Consider the following 21380-nt stretch of genomic DNA (forward strand, 5'->3'; position numbering starts at 1 on the left):
TCATCTTTAGCTTGTCTTCTACTAAAGCCTTGAATTAACCAATTTGGAAGACAACCTATGCGAAAGTCTGTCATGTTTGTGTGTGTGTGTGTAAATGTTTGGATATTTTTTATCAGTGTATATTGAATAGGTGTAAAAATCCTTGGGGGGCGAAAAAAACAGAAACCAGAGTTTTATGACCATTTACCCTTGACATATTTGTTCTGCATCAAGCTACAGACACTCCCTTGGCACTGTTTTGATCTATTGAAAGTTTAACCAATAACTCTATGGCCCATCTATTGCAATATAAATTAAATACGATACCTTGTGAGTGAATTTACTGGGTGGAAACTGTGAGGAAGCATGTCGTGTGTGTGTGTCTTTGTATTTGTCTCTCAGTGTTTGATAGCTGCTGTTGGTTTGTTTACATCCCCACAAGTCGACAGTTCAACCATGAGAGACTGACAGATTTAGTACCAGACCTAAAATAAAGCTTTAATGTCGATTTGATTGACTGACATGTTCGAGGCAGTGCCCCAGCATGGTCGCAATTCAGACTGACACAAGTACGATAATATGTCATTGTTTAGTCCCAGGACAGTCATAATTGAGGAGAACTCTAATAAAAGGTGTTTCAAGTTTCACTCACCTGTTCTCTGCATTTCAGACAATGGAACATTATCCAATGCCCTTCTTTTCTTTTAAACCATGGAGTGTGATTTGATGGAAGTTTGGCTGCTATTTTTAGCACACCCTTCTAATAATGTAGAAGAATCTTTGGCTCATGCATTTGCGTATGTGTATACATAAGAATATATGTGTATGTCTATATGAGTGTGTGTGTATTTGGTAAGAAGCTTGCTTCCCAACCATTTGGTTTCAGGATCAGTCCCACTGTATGGCACCTTGGGCCGACCAAAGTGAATCTGGTACATAGAAACTGAAAGAAGCCAATCATATATATAATTATATATATATATATAAGGCACTGAACTAGCAGAATCGTTCAAATGCTGGATGAAATTCTTAATAGTATTTCGCCCATCGCTATATTTTGGGTTCAAATTCCACTGAGGTCACCTTTGCCTTTCATCCTTTCGGGGTCAATAAATTAAGTACCAGTGAAACACTGGGGTTGATGTCATCGACTGATGAAGGCCAGCAATCCAAAACTTCAAAGAAACTATCAACCTTCTTCTTATAAAAAAAAATTAATATATCTGAATATTAGTATATGGACAATAGAGGCATCTCTATGTAAAGTTGTGTGTATGTGAGTGAGGCTGTCTATACATGTGGGCATATGTAAATGTATATAGGTGTGTGTGTGTGTGATTGACCGTTGACTGAACACTATTCAATTTTTTTTCTCCGTGTTTTTCTCCTTGTCTCCGTATTCTTTCTGTTGAAGAGCGTAGCTCGAAACGTCAAAGACTTTCCGTATTCCCGAGCATCATACTAATATATACTTTTGTTATTTACACCACCTGTCCTCGTCTGTTGTTATTATTTGTATATTCTCCCATACATATATATATATATATATTGGGTCAGCCCATAAATAATGCGGTTTTTTCAATTGCATGAACTAAAAGTCAGAGGGGGATGGGATAAACTACCTGAATCAACTTGTTATATTAAAGCAGGAAATAATTTTACCTTGTACTTATTCTCAGTGCAAGTTTTGAAGAGTGCAGTTCAATTTTAAAAGTTATTTTTCCAAAGCTATAATGGAGTTGACAAAGGAGCATATTCGGCATATTTTGCTTCATGAGTTCTATAAAGGCAACAATGCAAAAGAAAGTGTGAAGGATATTAATGCAGTATATGGGGGATCAGACATATATATGGGTGGTTCCAGAAATTCTGAGCCGGAAACTACAGCCTCAAAGATGAGCCTCGTCCTGGAACATCTGTAGAACTCAATGAGGATGCCCTGCAAATCCTGGTGGATCAAAATCCCATTATAACTGTTGAGGAACTAGCAGAGAAGCTTGGATTTGGTCATTCAACCATTCATCAACACCTGCACTAGAAGCAAAACGACCATCTTTGGTTTCATGACGAAAGGTGTTCTTCCATCAGGATAATGCTCAGCCACACACAGCAAGGATGGTATTCCAAAGGCTGGAGCAGTTTGAATGAGAAACGATGCCCCACCCACCATATTCGCCGGACATTGCTCCATCTAATTATCATTTATTCCGCAGTCTTTAAAATCATTTGGACAGAAAAAACATGAATTCTGTAGATGAGGTCAGAACAGTACTGGAGGAGTATTTTGCGTCACGGGCAAGTGAATTTTAGAAGAGGGGCCTTGCAAGTCTACCAGATAGATGGAAGAACATTGTAGAAAATGAAGGAGAGTATATTTTAGATTAAAAAGGAACTTTGTTTGTCTTAAGTCTGAAAAATGAAACAAGTATAAAAAACTGCATTATTTATGGGATGACCCAATACATCAATCAATCATAACCCCTTACCACTTGGAAGCTGTATGTATACACCAAAATGAACAACACTACATTCTCCTTCCATCTTTCTTAACAAACCTCATGTTTCTTCATCTGTCTTCCCCTTTGTCCATTCAACCAGCCTCCCCTTTGTGGTATCCCTAAATCTCTTTTACTGGGAGGTTTGTCCAAGCATGACCGTATTCACTCTGGCTTGCGTGTGGTGGTGGTGTTGGCTGTTACAATGGACAAACCACTCCATTTTCTGCCTTGTAGCGTCCATGATTAACAAAACGGCTTTGTGGTTTACAGTCTTCCTATCCATTTCTTTCTTAATCTTGTTCTCATTAGCTGGTTTGATGTCCTCTATATGGAATGTGATTATGTCTGTGTGCACATATGTATATATGTGTGTATACATTATTTTATATATATATATATATGCACACACATCTACATGAAGACATAGTTGCATGTGTGTATTTATATACATACATATATATATATATATATATATATATATATACAGTGGTTGTTCTACAGTGGTTGTAAAGCATTTCAAAACACAGAGACTCAAACAATCCATCTAGAAACAGGCACTTTGTAAACAAGATCTAGCTTCAATTGCAGACGCCTTTCTGCTCTACAAATATTAGTAACATCTGCAATAGGGCCTGTTTGCCTAAAGCCAGATGTACTAGCCATATATATATATATATATATATATGTAACGGAGTGGTAATCACCATGCGTCGTAACTCCTTTATTTTTATTAATATAACCAAAAGGATCGATTCTTGAAGAGTCTGCATATTTTCACTGTTGTTTTTTTCTGCTATTTAGGTGATGATTTTTTAAGTTAGCTTACCAATTATTTTTGTTGGTAGTTAATTTATAATATATTATATATATATATATATATATATATATATATATATATATATATATATATATATATATATATATACTCGGACATGCAGGAAGTAAATAGGCACCTTTAATTTTCAAAATCTTTTATTTGATGCTAATTGGTTAATTGAGAGGTTTTCTTATAGCTGCTCATCCATAATACCCAAGCTTATGCAGATATATAACACACATTCTTGGACTAACTTCTAGCTGTTTTGCAATGTTAGAATCCTTCAAACGGAGTTCGTTTTCAATTCTCTTCAAACAGTGAAGCTTCCTTTCTGAGGGCCCAGGTCGGCCAGGATGAGAATCTGTTGATTCTTTTCCTTGGCTTTTGAATTGCACTATAATTGTATTTACAGTAGCAAGAGGAATTTGAAGATTTCGGCAATTTTTCACTGACTAAGACCAGCCTCAGATTGTCCAACAATACAACCTCTTTGAAAATCTGATAGTTCTGCTGAATTTTTTGTGCGTGGCATGGTTACTCTTCGCAAATGTTTAATATAATGGCACCTCGAATGAAAAAGAATAATTACATTGTAAATTCTACACTGCTGAAAACATATTACTAGCCTCAGGCTATAGTAAAAGACACAAATGAACCTGACAACTCTCAAAAATTAAGTAAAAAAACTGGAAAAATGATCCAGAATCCTTGTCCAGTACCAGATCGATTCCAAAATTTAATCAGTTTGTGCCAGTCACGAGGTCAAACAGCCCTGAAAGTTTCATCCAAATCCATCCAGCAGTTCTTGAGATATCTTGTCCATGGACAAACAAACACGATTGCAAACGCTGCCTCAGCCTTGAGGAATTTCAACTTTGAAATATGTGAGACACTTGGGTTAAATGCTCTAAATTATCTGGTTCTGCTCTCTGTTCTTTTTACCAATTCTTTTAGCAGTTTCTTGGTTGGTTTCTAAATATTGTGTCTCCAAATGCTGAGAGATTTTATTAAAAAAATGTCCAAGAACTACATTGGCGGTGCTCCAGCATGACCATATACTTTCACCTGAAACATATGAAAGAATAAAAGACAGAATGCAGCTGGTGACTTATTACCTTTGTTATATGCATGTTAGCACCTGAGGTAAAATGCTTAGAGGTATTTTGTCTGTGAGAGTTCTGGGTTCAGATTCAGTCAAGTTCAACTTCGTCTTTCAAGCTTTCAGGGTTAATAAAATAAGTACCAGTTGACCACTGGGGTCGACGTAATCAACTTGCCGCCTTCTCCCCGAAAGTGCTGGCCTTGTGTCAGAATTTGAAACCAATTTATATGGTGTGTAAGGCAGCGAGTTGGCAGAATCTTTTGCACGCCAAACAAAATGCTAATTGGCATTTCGTCCGGCGTTATACTCTGAGTTCAAATTCCACCAAGGTCTACTTTGCCTTTCTTCCTTTAAGGGCCATTGAAATAAGTATCAGTTGAGCGCTGGCACTGTTATAATCAACTGGCCATTTCTCTAAATTTTCAAGCCTTGTGCCTATAGTATAAAAGATTATATGTGTGTATGTATATGTAAGGCATGCGTATATGTATATATAGGAAGATAAGCAGATATGTAGGTTTTTATATTTGTGTGATTAGGTGCATCCATAGATGTGTGTATCTGCCATTGTGTATGTACATGTATGAACATTTATGTGTATGTTTGTGTATGTATTTATGCCTCTATATGTGTGTGTACATACGTGTGTAAATACACATTGATATAGATAGACAGATGTCCTGACATCATCATCATCATCATCATCGTTTAACGTCCGCTTTCCATGCTAGCATGGGTTGGACGATTTGACTGAGGACTGGTGAAACCGGATGGCAACACCAGGCTCCAGTCTGATTTGGCAGAGTTTCTACAGCTGGATGCCCTTCCTAACGCCAACCACTCAGAGAGTGTAGTGGGTGCTTTTACGTGTCACCCGCACACACACACACACACACACACACACACACACACACACACACACACACACAGGCACCCACACACACATGCATAAATGTAAGTACATTTTTGTGTATGTCTGTGTATATATCTATGTGAATATATGTATATGTGCATTTATGTAATATATGTATATCTCATTAATTTTCACTGGTGGTGCCCCAGCATGGCCACAGCCTTAGGGCTGAGATTTGTAAAACAATAAGAGAATATATTACACACACATATATATGTATATGTGTATAGGTATATATGTGTAGTTATATACACACAGACATGTATGCATATGTTTAAATGCACTTGCTGTGTACACACTCCCATATATATATATATATATATATATATATATATATATATATATATATATATACACATGCACCTATGCATGTTTTTATATTATATGCGCAGATGTATGTTTATATGTATTATATGTACATATTCACATACACATACATACATATGTATATATGCACACGTATTTGAATCTGTATTGTTTTCTCTGTGTGTGTGTGTGCGCGCACGCACGCATGTGTGTGTATGCACATCCTCACGCATTCATAATTACTGTCAATTCAGTATGGATGTTCTCCTTCTGTCTAAACCTCATTGCGACACTTATATACACATACATCACATTTATATACATACATCGTACTTATACACATGAACACACTGTACACTTCACACTGTTACAGCAAGTGACTATCAAGCGCCCTCATAGTTTTCTACAAAGAAAGGAAAGTAAACAAATAAACACGTATGCCCCCTTTTAAAATGCAATATATATGTGTAACGATGTGTGTTTGTGTGTATGTGTGTGTGTTTAGGTTTGGTAGAATGAACAAGAGAATTAGAACTGAATATGTGAGTATATATATATGCTTATGTTTTTAATCAGCTGAGAGCAACAAAAGTGATACAAGGACCAAGAGTTTTGAGCATGGCACTTAACAATTACACAAAAACATATATATGTGTGTGTGTGTGTGTGTGTGAGAGAGAGAGAGAGAGAGAGGACATCTATCTCTATCTATCTATCTATCTATCTCTATTTATCTATCTATCTCTATCTATTTATCTATCTATCTATCTGTCTATTTGTCTATCTGTCTACCTGTCTACCTATCTATCTATCTATCTATCTGTCTATCTGTCTATCTATCTACCTATCTATCTATCTACCTATCTATCTATCTATCTATCTATCTATCTATCTCTGTGTGTGCATTTACATGTGCGTATATATATATATATATATATATATATATATATATATATATATATAGGTATGGTTGTGTGGTAAAAGGTTTGCTTCCGAACAGCATGGTTCTGGGTTCAACTCCACTGCATAGCACTTTAAGCATGTTTCTTCTACTGTAGACGTTTGAGTAGATTTGATAGATGGAAACTGAAAGCAGCCTATCGTGTGTGTGTGTGTGTGTGTGTGTGTGTGTGTGTGTGCCACCACCACTTGACAACTGGTTTTGGTGTGTTTACACCCTTGTAACTTAGCAGTTCTTTAAGAGATCAACAGAATAAATATCAGGCTTTAAAAAACAAATATAAGTAGTGGTGTTGATTCATTTGACTAAACTTCTCCAAGACAGTGCTGCAGTATGGCCACAGTCTAATGACTGATACGAGTGACAAAAAAAAAAGACACACACACACACACACACACTCGCCTGTATGAGAAAGAAAGAAAGAGAGAAATAAGGAACAGAAACAAATTTCTTCTCTTCTCAACAGGATATATCGGTGTGAAAGGCTGGCTCGTCATTGTTGAACCTATTAAAACAACAGCAAAATTCAGATGAATCACACCCAACATTTTTTTGGAAAAAGGGAAGAACATACAGTAATGTAATCCAAGATATTCATAAATACAGGATGTTCGTTACTGGAACAGCTTTCATCATCCTATATCTACCTGATCAGGGAGGATTGATCTGTGACTTAACAAGTCAGTTGATAATTAAACTAAAAATTTTTTCAAATTGATAAGGTTTTTAGCACTTTTAATCAGTGAAACTAATTTGTTGGCAATACATATATATATATATCAATGCATGATAAACATTTTTCAGTGAAATTTCTGTGTTGAAAATACCTATTTATAAATGTATAATGAACATTTGCAGTGAAACTGCAGTGTTGATAATGTGTATATACAATGTACAAGATATATTTGTCAGTGAAACTACTGTGTTGATAAAACATGTATATAAATGTATGATAAAAACTTGTTGGTAATACAGAACATGAATGTTTGATAAGCATTTGTCAGTGAAATTTCTATGTTGACATATATTTCTAATGTTTGCTAAATGTTTGGTTAGTGAAACTAGTTTTGATGTATACAAGGTATGAGAAATATTTGTCAGTCAATCTACATATTGATAATACATATGTATATATATATATAAATGTTAAACAGTTGACCGTGTTGATAATAGATACATCTGAATGATAAACATTTGTTAGTGAAATTACATTGTTGTTAAGGCGTATACATATATTTCTTTATTCTTTTACTGGTTTCAGTCTTAGACTGCGGCCATGCTGGGGCACTGCCTTGAAGGGTTTTAGTTGAACAAATCAACACCAATACTTCTTTGTTTTTAATCCTGACACTTATTCTATCAGCCTTTTTTGCTGAACTGCTAAGTTAAAGTGACATAAACAAGCCGACTTCACTTGTCAAGCAGCAGTGAAGGACAAATACAAGCATGCACACACACACACACACGTATGATGGACTTCTTTCAGTTTCTGCCTATCAGATCCATTCACAAAGCTTTTGTTGGCTCAAGGCTTTAGTAGAAGACACTTACCCAAGGAGTCATGCAGTGGGACTGAACCCAGAACTGTATGGTTGGGAAGCAAACTTCTTACCACTGAGCTACACCTGCACTTATATATATACATACATACATACATACATATATATATATATATATATATATATATATATATATATATATATATATATATATGTATATTTAGCACGCTGGGCAAAGTACTTAGTAGTATTTCGTCTGTCTTTATATTCTGGGTTCAAATTCTGCCGGAGTAGACTATGCCTTACATCCTTTTGGTGTCAATAAAATAAGTACTACTCAAGCGCCGGGGTCGATGTAATTGACTTGTACTTTCCTTTGAAATTTCAGGTCTTGTGCCTATAGCAGAAAGGATTATTATTATTATTATTATTATTATTATTATTATTATCATAAATGTATGATAAATACTTGGTAATGAAGCTACATAGAGATAATATTTGTATATAATGTCAGTGAAAGTACTGTGTTGATAATACATACATATATATATATACAATGTATGGAAATATTCATCATTCATAATTCATATATATAATATAATGTTTCAGAAACGTCACTCAATGTACACATGAAAAAGATATGTATATAAATGTTTGATAAACATTCCTCAGTGAAAGTACACCTTGATAATACGCGTATATTAATGTATAATAAACTTTTGTTAGTGAAAGTACAGCGTTGATAACGCATAGATATAATGTATGATAAATATTTGTGAGTGAAACTGGTGCATTGACAATAGACGTATATAAATGTATGATAAACAATTTGTTAACGTCAGTCTCCATACAAGCCTCATTTTCTTTATATCCATGATTGAATTTCTTAGTATTGTATGGCTGTATGTTATTCTTGTTTCTTCTATTTGTTTAAAATGTGTGTGTATTATGTGTGTGTGTGTTTATATATATATATATTTACATACACATTTTATATGTATACGTGTATATGTGCACATATATATATATATATATATATATATATATATATATAAAGGAGATAGATAAATAGATATTGATAGATAGATAGATAGATAGATAGATACTCCAATGTAGACAGATAGATAGATAGATAGTGAATACTCCAATGTAGATAGATAGATAGATAGATAGATAGTGAATACTTCAATGTATATAGATAAATAGATAGTCAAACATGTATTGGTGCATGTATATATTCATATGTGCGTGCGTGTGGTGTGTGTATATGTTCTTATCTATAATGGCTCGTGAATGTCTTAGTTCTAATGTATGTGTTTGTGTGAGTTTGTGTGTGTGTTGGTGTCAGTCGTGGTCGGATGGCTGGGGGTTGCGGACAGCAGTGGGGTTGTAGTACCACATTGATTTAACCGTTAGCTTCCATCTCAGAAGAACGTAATAGCAACAACAGAAAAAGATATGAAGTTAATGTACCAATCAATACATTCTGCTACACTTTGTAATAATTCATATTGGAAAGACAAACACTGTAATTCAAATATTATTGCTCAAAGATTGAACATCTTTGCTTCTTCTCTGCAAGATTTCCAAAACACAGCTCTTTGTTCTTTTTGTTCTTTTCTTCTCTTACTTGTTTCAGTCATGTGACTACGGCCATGCTGCAGCACTGCCTTGAAGGGTTTTAGTCAAACAAATCGACACAAAGGACTTGTTTAAGCCTAGCACTTATTCAAGTGGTCCCTTTTGCTGAACCGCTAAGCTACGGGAAATGTAAAAGCACCAACACCAGTTGTCAACTGGTGATGGGGATGCAAACACAGAGACACAGACAAACACACATAGATATATGCACACACACACACACACACACACACACACACACATACGCACACATATACATTCATACATACATATGTATATGATGGGCTTTTTTCAGTTTTCGTCTATGAAATCTATTCACAAGGTTTTCGAGGCTATAGTAGTATATATGTGTCTAAGGTGCCACACAGTGGGACTGAACCCAGAACCATGAGATTGGGAAGCAAGCTTCTTTCCACAGCCACACCTGAAGTTATTCTCATTGTCGTTGTTGTTGTTGTTGTTGTTGTTGTTTTAGCCCAGGTCACTGAGAGCCTTTCACCTGTTTTTCCCCTTTTTTTTCTTTTTTTTTTCACTGCTATTTCTAGCATATTTGTTAACTAAATAAAGGCTCCCTCACTGGCTTGTTGTTTAACCCAGGGTCAGCCTTGAATGAGCAAACTTGTGATTAAAAGCACTCCATCCATCCATTCCATTTTCAACATGTTATGTTAACCAAGCAGCTACATTTTACAATGTGTCCTTCTTTTCCTAAGCTTGTATTGTATGATTCAGGAGGATTTGGCACCTATTTCTAGCAGGACTAGCAACCACATAGGGGTTCCCTTATTTGCACCATTGTTATTTGTTTTTATTATTACTGTTGTTATTAGCACACCTTGAAGGTGGTGAGCTGGCAGAGTCGTTAGCACACCGGGCAAAATGCTTAGCAGCATTTCGTCTGTCTTTGTGTTCTGAGTTCAAACTCCGCTGAGGTCGACTTTGGCTTTCATCCTTTCGGGGTCGATTAAATAAGTACCAGTTATGCACTGGGATTGATGTAATTGATGTAAATTTGAAATCGTTATTAGCACACCTGGCAACATTCTTAGTGGTATTTCTCTCTTACACACACACACTCACATGCATTTTCTCTCTATCTATCTCTCTCTCTCTCTCTTTTACTCACTTTGCCTCTCTCTCTCTCTCTCTCTCTCTCTCTCTCTCTCTCTCTCTCTCACTATCAAGCTCACATTACACACTCACTCTGCTTCTCTGTTTTTCCTATCTCTTACACACACTTTCTCTGTCTCTCTCTTGCAATCTCCCCCTCTCTCTTTCTCTCAGCTAGTCTCTGTCTTTCTCTCAGCTAGTCTCTGTCTTTCTCACACTCACACATCAAAGATTCTGTCTTACAATACAACATAAAGTGCTCAACAAACGTCAGTGGGCTATGAACAGAGAGCCGATACGATTGCTCCTAAATAAATATTTGCTTTACATTCAAGCTACTGGTGTTCTTGTTGCTTAGCTCCTGCTTCACACTCGATTCAAGTGGATATGAGGAAAGACACTCCAGATGTGACCATCCTACCAATTTCTTACACACACACACACACACACACACACACACACACACACACACACACACACACAAACAAACAAGAATGTGTGTGTGTGTGTGAAAGAGAGAGAGAGAGAGTGTGTGCGTGTGAAAGATGGTGAGAGGCATATAGAAAGAGAGAGAGAGAGAGTGTGTGTGTGTGTGTGTGTGTGAAAGATGGTGAGAGGCATATAGAAAGAGAGAGAGAGAGTGTGTGCATGTTTATAGGAAAGGCAGAGAGGCAAAAAGAGTGAGAAAAAAGAGAGGAGGAGAAATACAAAGAGAGAAACAAAGAGAGAAGGTGTGAGTGATTGAGAGTGAAACAGAGAATGTACAAAGAAAGACAGAGGAAGAGAGAGAGGGAGAGAGAGAATGCTTGTTTGGATGTGTGTGTGTGTGGGTAAGAAAGAGAGAGAGGGAGAGAGAGAATGCTTGTTTGTATGTGTGGGGGGATAAGAAAGAGAGAGAGGGAGAGAGAGAATGCTTGTTTGGATGTGTGTGTGGGGGGGGGTAAGAAAGAGAGAGAGGGAGAGAGAGAATGCTTGTTTGGATGTGTGTGTGGGGGGGTAAGAAAGAGAGAGAGAAGGACTGAGAGAGGAAGGTGTGGGTGAAAGAAGGAGGAATAGACAGAGTAGCAGAAAGAGTATGCATATTTGAGGGAGAAAGAGAGAAAAAGGAAACGTATGAAGGGAGAAAGAAGGAAGGGGTATGGAAGGGAGTGGGTGAGTGTATGCTGAAGACAGAGAGGAAGAGAGAGAGAGAGAGGCTAGGAGTAAGTAGATGTGTGCTTGGAGAATGAGAAAAGAGTAAGAGTATGTTAGAGAGAGAGAGAGAGAGAGAGAAACAGGTAGAGGTAAAAAGAGATGGAGAGAGAAAGAGGGGTAGCAGAGAGAGAAGAAGAGGAAGAGGAAGAGGGTGTGCATGTATGTGGATGGAGAGAGAGAGAGAGCGAGCAGGAAATGGGAGGTGTGTAGGTGAGTGGATTTTATTTTAACAATTGTGTGATTTTTCAAAAGACATTTTATTTCCTACACTGAATGAGTAAAGAGATCTTTTAGAAGCTCCTCAAACAGACCAGTTATGGTGTTATATATCTAACTAGGAGTACAGGGCAACCATCCGATGTGAAAGATTAAGACAGCCACTTCACAACTGCCTAGTTTTAAATTCAATCCCACCGCACAGCAAGCATCTTCTAATCCGTGCTCTTGGGCCGACCCAAGCTTCTTGTGTTCCTGACAGAAATTTGGTACATGGAGACTTGGGAAGAAATCTGTTGGACTAGTCATTTCTCATTTTGAGCTGAGTGGAAAGCTTAAGCCATTGTCCAGTTAAACACCACCACTTCACTCAGTCCGTTGAGTGCCTCTGGAAGAAGGGGCCGTTCTGTTTCTATTGCAAGTACTCGGGCCAGATCTTCGATTTGGGGATAACTTTTTCCTTACTCTCCAAAAGTCACAAAAAGGACTTTAAAAAATTTCTTCAAGGACACTGCTGTTCTGAGTAAGCACTAATTAGATTAAAAAAGAAAAGTACTTAAAACAAACGATATTTAATTATAATTTATAGTTGCGAATTCGGATTGGATTTTGTGCTATATATATATATATATATATATATATATATATATATATATAAATATATACATGTGTGTATGTGTCAGAGATTACATGTTCAAACCACACAAATTCCTTTGGCATTGACAAACTCAATCGTATGGTTCTGGTGAGTAAAAAAAACGGAAGAAAGATTGGATTGGTGAACTTAGAAAATGTAAGTATCTAAAACTATTTGTTGAATTAGTATTGACTGGTATGTTGTCTCCTGTTGACATCATCCTAAGTGTGTGTGTGTGTGGTGTGGTATGTGGGTGTGCATGCACACGTGCAATTGTATGTGTGTTTTAGTATGTGTAAATGCCTGTGTGCATATATATACATACATATGTATATATATGTATACATGTACTTGTACATATGTATGTATATGTCTGTGATTGTGTGTGTATATAGACACATATATATGTGGGTGTGTTTATATGTGTTTGCATATATATATGCATGTTTGTGATTGTATGAATATGTATTTATATGCGTGTTTGTGTACATGTATATACATATATATATATATATATATATAGCTGTGTAGCTGTGTGCCTGCATATATATGTGTGTGTGTATGTATATTGTGTGTGTGTGTGTTATCTTCTGTCAGCCATTGAATAAGGAATGTACACCCACCTTTGAATTTCACATTTGACAGGAAACAACAAATTAACAAGTTATCTTCTATGTTAGTTGCCCAACCTATTCCATGCAACAAAATTGTAACTGCCATATCTCCCTTCAACAAACTCCCTTTCTTCTAGTTGTTATTTGTTTACCATATAATCAAGCTGATCTATATAATCAAATGCATTCCAGCCTTGACCATCCCCTCTTTTCATACATAGTTAATTTCACACTATCCACTGTGTCTACTTTTATATTTACTTAATTTTTTTTTATTCTTTTTGTTTTTTTTTACTTAGCTCTTTAACAATTATATTTTTGATGAAATACAAATGACTGTTTTGTTATTTTTATTTATTTATTTTTTTTTTCACACGTTTCGGTCATTTGACTGTGGCCATGCTGGAGCACCGCCTTAAAGGGGTTTTTTTTTTTAGTCGAAGAAATCGACCCACACAGGACTTATTCTTTGTGAACCTAGTATTTATTCTATCGATCCCTTTCACCAAATTTCTAAGTCACGGGGACATAAACACACCAACATCGGTTGTCAAGCGATGGTGGGGGACAAACACAGACACAAAGACACACACATAAATATATGTACAAAATCAAAAAAAGAGTGCAGCACCCATGATTTTTGGAAACATTTTTTTCATGCTTTAGAATTATCAAAGCATGGAATCAAGTACCAATGAGTCGCTAGTTGTCAGAACATTGCATCCTTCAAAAATTCAATGTTTTCCAAAATTTATCAGCACTACTTTCTGATGACTTATGCATCCTTATTCCTTATGATTTTTTTTTTAATGTTTTTTTGTTTTGTCTTTTACTGTTTTATTCTCTGTACTTTTGGGTTTTCCTTGCTGTGTTCCTTTACTCATATATCTGTTTTTTGTCCCCTCTTTTACTCATATATCTGTTTTCTGTCCTCTCTTTTTACTCATATGTTTTCTGTCCCCTCTTTTATTCATATCTGTTTTCTTCCCCTTCTTTTACTCATATATCTGTTTTCTGTCCCCTATTTTACTCATATATCTGCTTTCGGTCCCCTCTTTTACTCGCATATCTGTTTTCTGTCTCCTCTTTTACTCGTATATCTGTTTTCTGTTCCCTCTTTTAAATTTATTCTATTCAGTTGTAGTGCACTTAATGCTGGTGCATCAAACAAAATGCTTAGCAGTATTTCTTTCAGCTCTTTATGCTCCAAGTTCATATTACTCCAAAGTCAACTTTGCCTTTCATCCTTTCGGTGACAATAAAATAAATAAGTCAAGTACTGGGGTTCGATGTAACTGACTTTCCCCCTTATTCTTTGTAGGCCTAGTCGCTATTAGTCTCTTTTGCCAAACTGCTAAGTTACAGGGATGTAAGCACACAAACAATCGATGTTGTGGGGACAAACACAGACACACAATCACACACACACACACATATATATATATATATATATATACGATGGGCTTCTTTCAGTTTCCATCTACCAAATCCACTCACAAGGCTTTGGTCGGCCCAAGGCTATAGTAGAAAACATTTGCCCAAGGTGCCATGCAGTGGAACTGAATCCAGAATCATGTGGTTGGGAAGCAAGCTTCTTACCACACAGCCATGCCTCCACCTACCTCAGCAGCATTTCGTCCATTTTTACTTTCTGTATTCAAATTCCACTAAGATTGACTTCGCTTTCACCCCTTGTAGGATTGATAAAACAAACACCAGTTAAGCTCTGAGGTCGATGCAACCAACTTATCTCCCCTCCCAAAATATTGCTGGCCTTGTGCCAAAATATGAAACCAATATCTATTCCAGTTCTGTGAGTTCTAAGCTCAAACCCAGTCTTGTGACCAAAAATACAGTGACACTTCTGTCAAGAATTATGACCATCCCAATCTATAGTTCAATTATGCTGTGTGTATAAATGCAGCATTACATCATCCAATGTCCCTCCTACTTTGATCCAAGGGACATTTAGCTGTTATTTCTACAAGGTCTAACAACTATTTTAAGGCTTACCTCAATGTTCCACCTCTCTCTTTCTCTCTCTCTCTCTCTCTCTCTCTCTCTCTATCTATCTGTCTATCTATCTATCTATATGTTTGTCTGTCTTTTATAACAGAAGTGACACTGTGACCTTCCTGCTGTAAATTACCAAATTTTAGGTCAGAGTTCAATAATTGTCAGAGTAAATCCAAGATGGCTATGATTAAAAATTATGATTAAATGCTTTGTTTAATCAGATATGTGCGTATGGAATGGACCTGTCCAAACAGAGGAGATAGCATCCAAATCATCATCGTCATTAATGGAAAATGGAGACTGCAACATGGTCAAATTTATCAGCTAGAAATAGCAGCTAAATCTCATTTGATTCACACATCAAGCATTAGGTATACAGTGTTTGGATATAAAGATGGGATGATCACATTTGGAATGTCTTCAGTCATAGGTTGTGTTCAGTCTGGACTAACTAGGGGCTAAGCTACAACAACAACTACTATAATAACAACAGTTACAACTAATGCTATTATGAAACAACTGAGGCAACCTCTATGTGGTTATTTGATCTGTTAGAAATAGCAGCCAAATCTTTCTCAAATGAGATCCTGCCATCTTTATAAAAAATGAATGACACATTGGATGATGTAGTCCTTGATATTCTATGATTGTAAAGAAAAAACAACAGGATGGACACAATTGTATTGTCTTTTGATTATAATTCCATTTGCTCAGAAGTATCTTAGGGTTAAATAACACCAACAGAAGAAAGAGTTTCTATGTGAGCACTCAACCTGCAAGAAATAGCAGTCATGTGTCTTTCAAATCAGACTTCATCTTTGTTGAAAGAGTTGCTTTGGATAATACAGCCCTGGGTTTCCTACACGTAGGAAAAAGGCAGGATGGTCACTAATGGATTACTTTTGTTGATATATACATTAACAGGACAGACCTGGTGCTAAAGAATACCAAACCATTTAAATCATGGGGCTTGAATCTGTTGAAAACAACAGCCAATTCTTCTAAAATTTTACTCTGCCATTCTCAAAAATGAAGGACTGTTTTGATGATGTAGTCTTAGATAGACTAGGTCTTTAAAAAAAATGAAAAAACAAAAAAAAAAACAAGATGAGATGGTCACAGTTGGAGCAAATTTTTGGCTTAGCCCCAAAAAACAACGTTCCTAATGGCAATGAAGAGCACATGAGATGATATACTCTTAGATATATTTATACCGTGAAAAAAGAAAAGGAAAAGGAAAAGACAGGTTAGTCCAAACTGAAATGCATATGAGATCATAGGGCTGCTTGGTCATGACTGACCTAGGGCTAAAACAACAACAGCAGTATTTAAAAGTAAGAAATTAAATAGTTTGACTAGCGTCATAGTCTGTGATAAGTTACCGTTTTTAACCCATTAACCGGCGTAGCATTCCTTGCTATCTCCACGGTTGCAACATCCATTACACAGAATTTCACACCTATATATTGCTCTTGCTTCATGCCTCTGAATGTCTTCACACATTTCTGCTAATGCCAACACCATTTTATCCCTCTAAGACTGCCACCTTGATGCATTCTTCTAATTCTTTTTCCAAATAGCTGAGATCCATAGAGGAAGTTCTTGTATTCGGTTTCTCTGGTTGTTAATTGGATAGGAGACAAATATGTACGCTAGGATTGGATGTTGGGAGGACTTGAACTCTGGAACTCTGTACTGCGACCTAATGAACCGCTCGTCGGTTTTTGTATGCTACCACTGCTTACGAAAGTGCCTTGCAGAACCTATTTTCTGCTAGGTGAGTTAGTTGTGTCATGTTTAACATGTCAAGTATTTGCAGATAAGTAAGGTAATAGGTAGGGGCTGAGGTAAGGAAATATTAGTCAACCCCCAGGTTAAGCATCATCATCATCACCATCATCATCAATACAATCATCATCATCATCAGCATCAACATCTTTATCATCAATTGCATCATCTTTATCAACATCATCGTTAACAGCATCATCATCATTATCATCATCATCGTCGTCATCTTCATCATCATCATTATTGTCAACATCGTTATCATCAATTGCATCATCATCATTGCTAACAGCATCATCAAGAACATCATCATCATTATTGTCAACATCGTCAACAGCAACGTCATCATTATCATCATCAGTCGCGAGATGAGTCAATGAATCACTCCTTTCTTCTTTGGTTAATCAACCTGCTAGAAATAGTAGCCAAATCCCTCTTATGCACACCTTACCATTTTTAACTCTGCTCCTCCAAACAGCATGACACTACTTCCACTCTTTTTACAACAACTACATTTCTACTCTAGTGCAGCTGCACTTCCACTATTGCACAGTTGCACTTACACTCCAGTGCAACTGCACTTTCAGTCAGATAAACGCATCATCAATTTTTGATATCGACTTTTCTATGCTTGCATGGGTTGGACGGAATTTATTGAGGTAGATTTTTCTACAGCTGGATGCCCTTCCTGTCACTAACCCTTGCTTGTTCCCAAGCAAGGTTACACTTCCCCATGGCCAGACGTCTTTTCCGTACAATATTGGAAATAGATGACATTCACATACAACAGTCATGTGATGTCACGTCAAGGCAAGAGAAACATATACACATTCACATGCAGATACATACATATATTCATACACACACACACACATATATATCATCATCATCGTTTAAAGTCCACTTTCCATGCTAGCATGGGTTGGACGATTTGACTGAGGACAGGCAAGCCAGAAGGCTGCACCAGGCTCCAGTCTGATCTGGCAGAGTTTCTATAGCTGGATGCCCTTCCTAACGCCAAATATATATATATATATATATATACACATATGTATCCAAATTTATATGATTGTGTATAGAAGAATATATTAACTAATTAAATTCCAATCTGGTCTGATTTTCACATTTTATTATTTACAATTTTTACAATTTTACAATATTATAATAATAGAATATCATATATTTATTATGATAAAACTAGTACTTTCATGCATTATGCAATCATCAGGTCTATGTAGTAGTGGAGACAACTGTTCCACAACTGACGACTGTCATATATGTATATATATTATAGTTACCCCCCCCCTCAAATGAAGAACAAACACAAGAAAAACACAACAATGTGAGGATGTGGTACATGCAAAGTTTTAGCAGATGCTCAGGGAAGGAAAGAAAGGTAGTTTTACATTTCGAGCAAAGCTCTTCGTCAGAAACAGGAGACGGAGAAAAGACCAAGAGGAAAAAAAACCAGCGATCCACATGTGATTACATTTTGAAAGGACAGAAACAAGAATCTTTTGGTACAAGATTGTACATTTGGTAATATAGGAAAAATATAATAATTTGGAAATTAAACACTTCAAAGAAGCCATCTGCATGAAAAAGCAACAGTTAAGTTAGTGTCAACATATTTAATGTTGTATAAAGATTGTAAACCATTCCATTTATAACTAGTTTCATTAAGCTACTACGATGTAAGCATCTTGGTCACAGGTACTATGTAATTCTATAGATGTGATGTGCCCCATTGCCCACTTGGTTAGTTTCTTGTAGTCCTGGACACTTTGGGAGAGGCCATTCCCTCTGTGAGGAACAAACATTAGGAAAACAGTAACAAAAGACATTTCTTGTAGCTAGATCTTCTTGAAAGGGCAGTAGTACTGGAGCAGAAAAATGGAAGTGCAGTTGTATAAGAGTGAGAATACATCTGTACAAGAGAAGTGCAGTTGCACTAGAGTGGGTGTGCAATTGCACAAGAGCAGAAGTGCAGTTACACAAAATGAAAGTGCAGTTTCAAAAAAGTGAAAGTATAGATGTACGAGAGTGGACTTGTAATCGTGTTATTTGGAAGTGCAGCTCTACCATCTTGAAATTAGTGTATGCTATTTTTAGAAGTGCACTTGTCCTATTTTGAAAGTGCAGTAGTATCATTTTGAAACTACTGTTGTACTACACCAAAAAATGCAGTTGTTCTATTTTGAAATTGCAGTTTTATGAATGACTGTGTAAATGCAGCTGTATGTTTTAGAATGTGGTCGTGTTGTGTTAAAAATGTGCAGTAATGTTACATTAGAAGTGGTGCTATAGTATGCTGCATGTGAAGTTGTACTTGCTTAAGAATGTAGTCATACCTTAAAAGTGCATTTTTGATGCATCAAAAGTGCAGTTATATTTATTTTGGGAGTGCAGTTCTATTATTTTGATATTGCAGTTATAGTACACCAGAAGTGCAGTTGTATCATTTGGAAATATTGTTGTGTTCTGTTGGAAGTGCAGTTTGTGCAACATTAAGAAGTGCAGTTGTGTTATTATGGAAATGTAGTTGTGGTGTTTTTGAATTGCTTTTGTGCAGTTCTGGCTGTCTAGTTATATATTTTTTTTAATTGCTATTTTACTTCAATAGCAATGCAGTTGTATGTAACACAAATGCATTAATGCCATTTTTTACTTGCAGTTGTATAAATGCTGCTGAACCACATACTAAATGCAGAGTGCTAATTTGAAAATGCATTTGTGCTAATGTGGCAAGCCAGTTGTACATTATAGAATTACAATTATTTTTTTGGCAGTGAATCGTGCACTTTAATAGCAGTACAGTTGTTGTAATACAGAGAAAGTGCTAAACCAACTTAGAAATGCATTATGCTACATTGAAAGTGCATCTGTGCTGCACTGAAAGTGTTGTTCTATTATTTTGCCAGTAATATCATTTTGGTGGTGCATTTGTCACATGTTGTACTACATTCATGCAACTTTTTTTTTGTAAGTTCCGCTGCAATATGTTTGTTATTTTGAAAGTGCGAGTGTGGTATTTTATAAATGCAATCATAATGCAGTCCTATTCTTTCAAAAGTGCAGTTGTTCAGTTATACTATTTTGAAACTTGCAGTTGCACATTTATTCAATGCCTTCACCATTCTATGTTCTCTCTTAAAATCTGTGTAAACGAATCAGGTCCATAGTGTTCCAATGGTGGACATTTCTACAGAGTTACATGAATACAGCAACCGAAAATCCTTGAATTTGGTAGGCAGAAGTTTCCATCGTGTGTGTACATGTGTGTGTAAGAACTTGTGCTGCCTAACAGAGAAGAGGGGAAAGGATGTCCATAGGTGAAAAGTCTTTGAGAACCGCTGCTTTCTTGCTTTTGGCATTTAACTATTGCAGGCTAAAAACCTTAGTCACAGACACAATACAATGTTATTAATAGGATATGAAACATCTACGCCGTGGTTATTTCTTCACTTAACCTACCAATCCAGCCAACAGACGAACCATAATTTGAAGGCAGCACGTTAATTTACAAAATACCAAAAGAAAATTTCAATCTTCATCCTTTTGCAGATGCATTCGTATTATTTTCGAAGTCCAGTTGAAGAATTCCAAAAATGCAATTGTGTTATTTTTGAAAATACAATGATGCTATTTTAAAAGTGCTGTTATGCTGTCCTGAAAGTGCAGTCAGCTCTAATTGAAAAGTGCAGTTGAGTGGTGAAAATTTAGAAATGCAATTATGGCATTTTAGACATGCAGTTATATGGTTTCTGAAGTGCATTTGCACTATTTTCAAGGTGCAATTGAGAAATTTTGTAAATGCATTTGTACTAATTGAATGTGCAGTTTTGTTTTGTTTTTTTCTTTTTTTTGGTTGTTGTTTCATTTTTGTTAACCTTCACTGCACTGATTAAATTTTTTTGTGTGTTAACGTGCAGATGCTGAATAAATTTGCTGAAACTTGCTAAAATTTATACTTGCAAGTTACGTACACAAATAATAACTACGTCATGTGAAATGTGGAGAATTTTGGAAAGTACCCACTGTCAAAATTGAGTTAAATCTTTAACTGCAAAATTAAATTTCATGAACACCCCA

At 36.1% G+C, this 21380-nt stretch overlaps 1 protein-coding gene across 11 annotated transcripts in view; it reads left to right on the forward strand.

The window, feature by feature from the left end:
• Nucleotides 1-21380, forward strand: part of LOC106873239 (plexin-B) — a 287941-nt gene that overhangs the window by 18842 nt on the left and 247719 nt on the right. Inside the window, exon 1 of one of the 11 annotated variants that reach the window (XM_089363463.1) lies at nucleotides 12136-12230. The exons of 8 other annotated variants lie outside the window; for them this stretch is intronic. The gene's annotated coding sequence lies outside the window, so the exon portion shown is untranslated. Of the gene's footprint in view, nucleotides 1-12135; nucleotides 12231-13010; nucleotides 13030-21380 lie in introns of those variants that run through there. 2 more of the 11 variants (XM_089363457.1, XM_089363456.1) reach the window with 2 other exon arrangements.

This window comes from Octopus bimaculoides, chromosome 15 (assembly GCF_046866305.1).
Source record: "Octopus bimaculoides isolate indiv1 chromosome 15, ASM4686630v1, whole genome shotgun sequence".
Classification (NCBI taxonomy): Eukaryota; Metazoa; Mollusca; class Cephalopoda; order Octopoda; family Octopodidae; genus Octopus; species Octopus bimaculoides.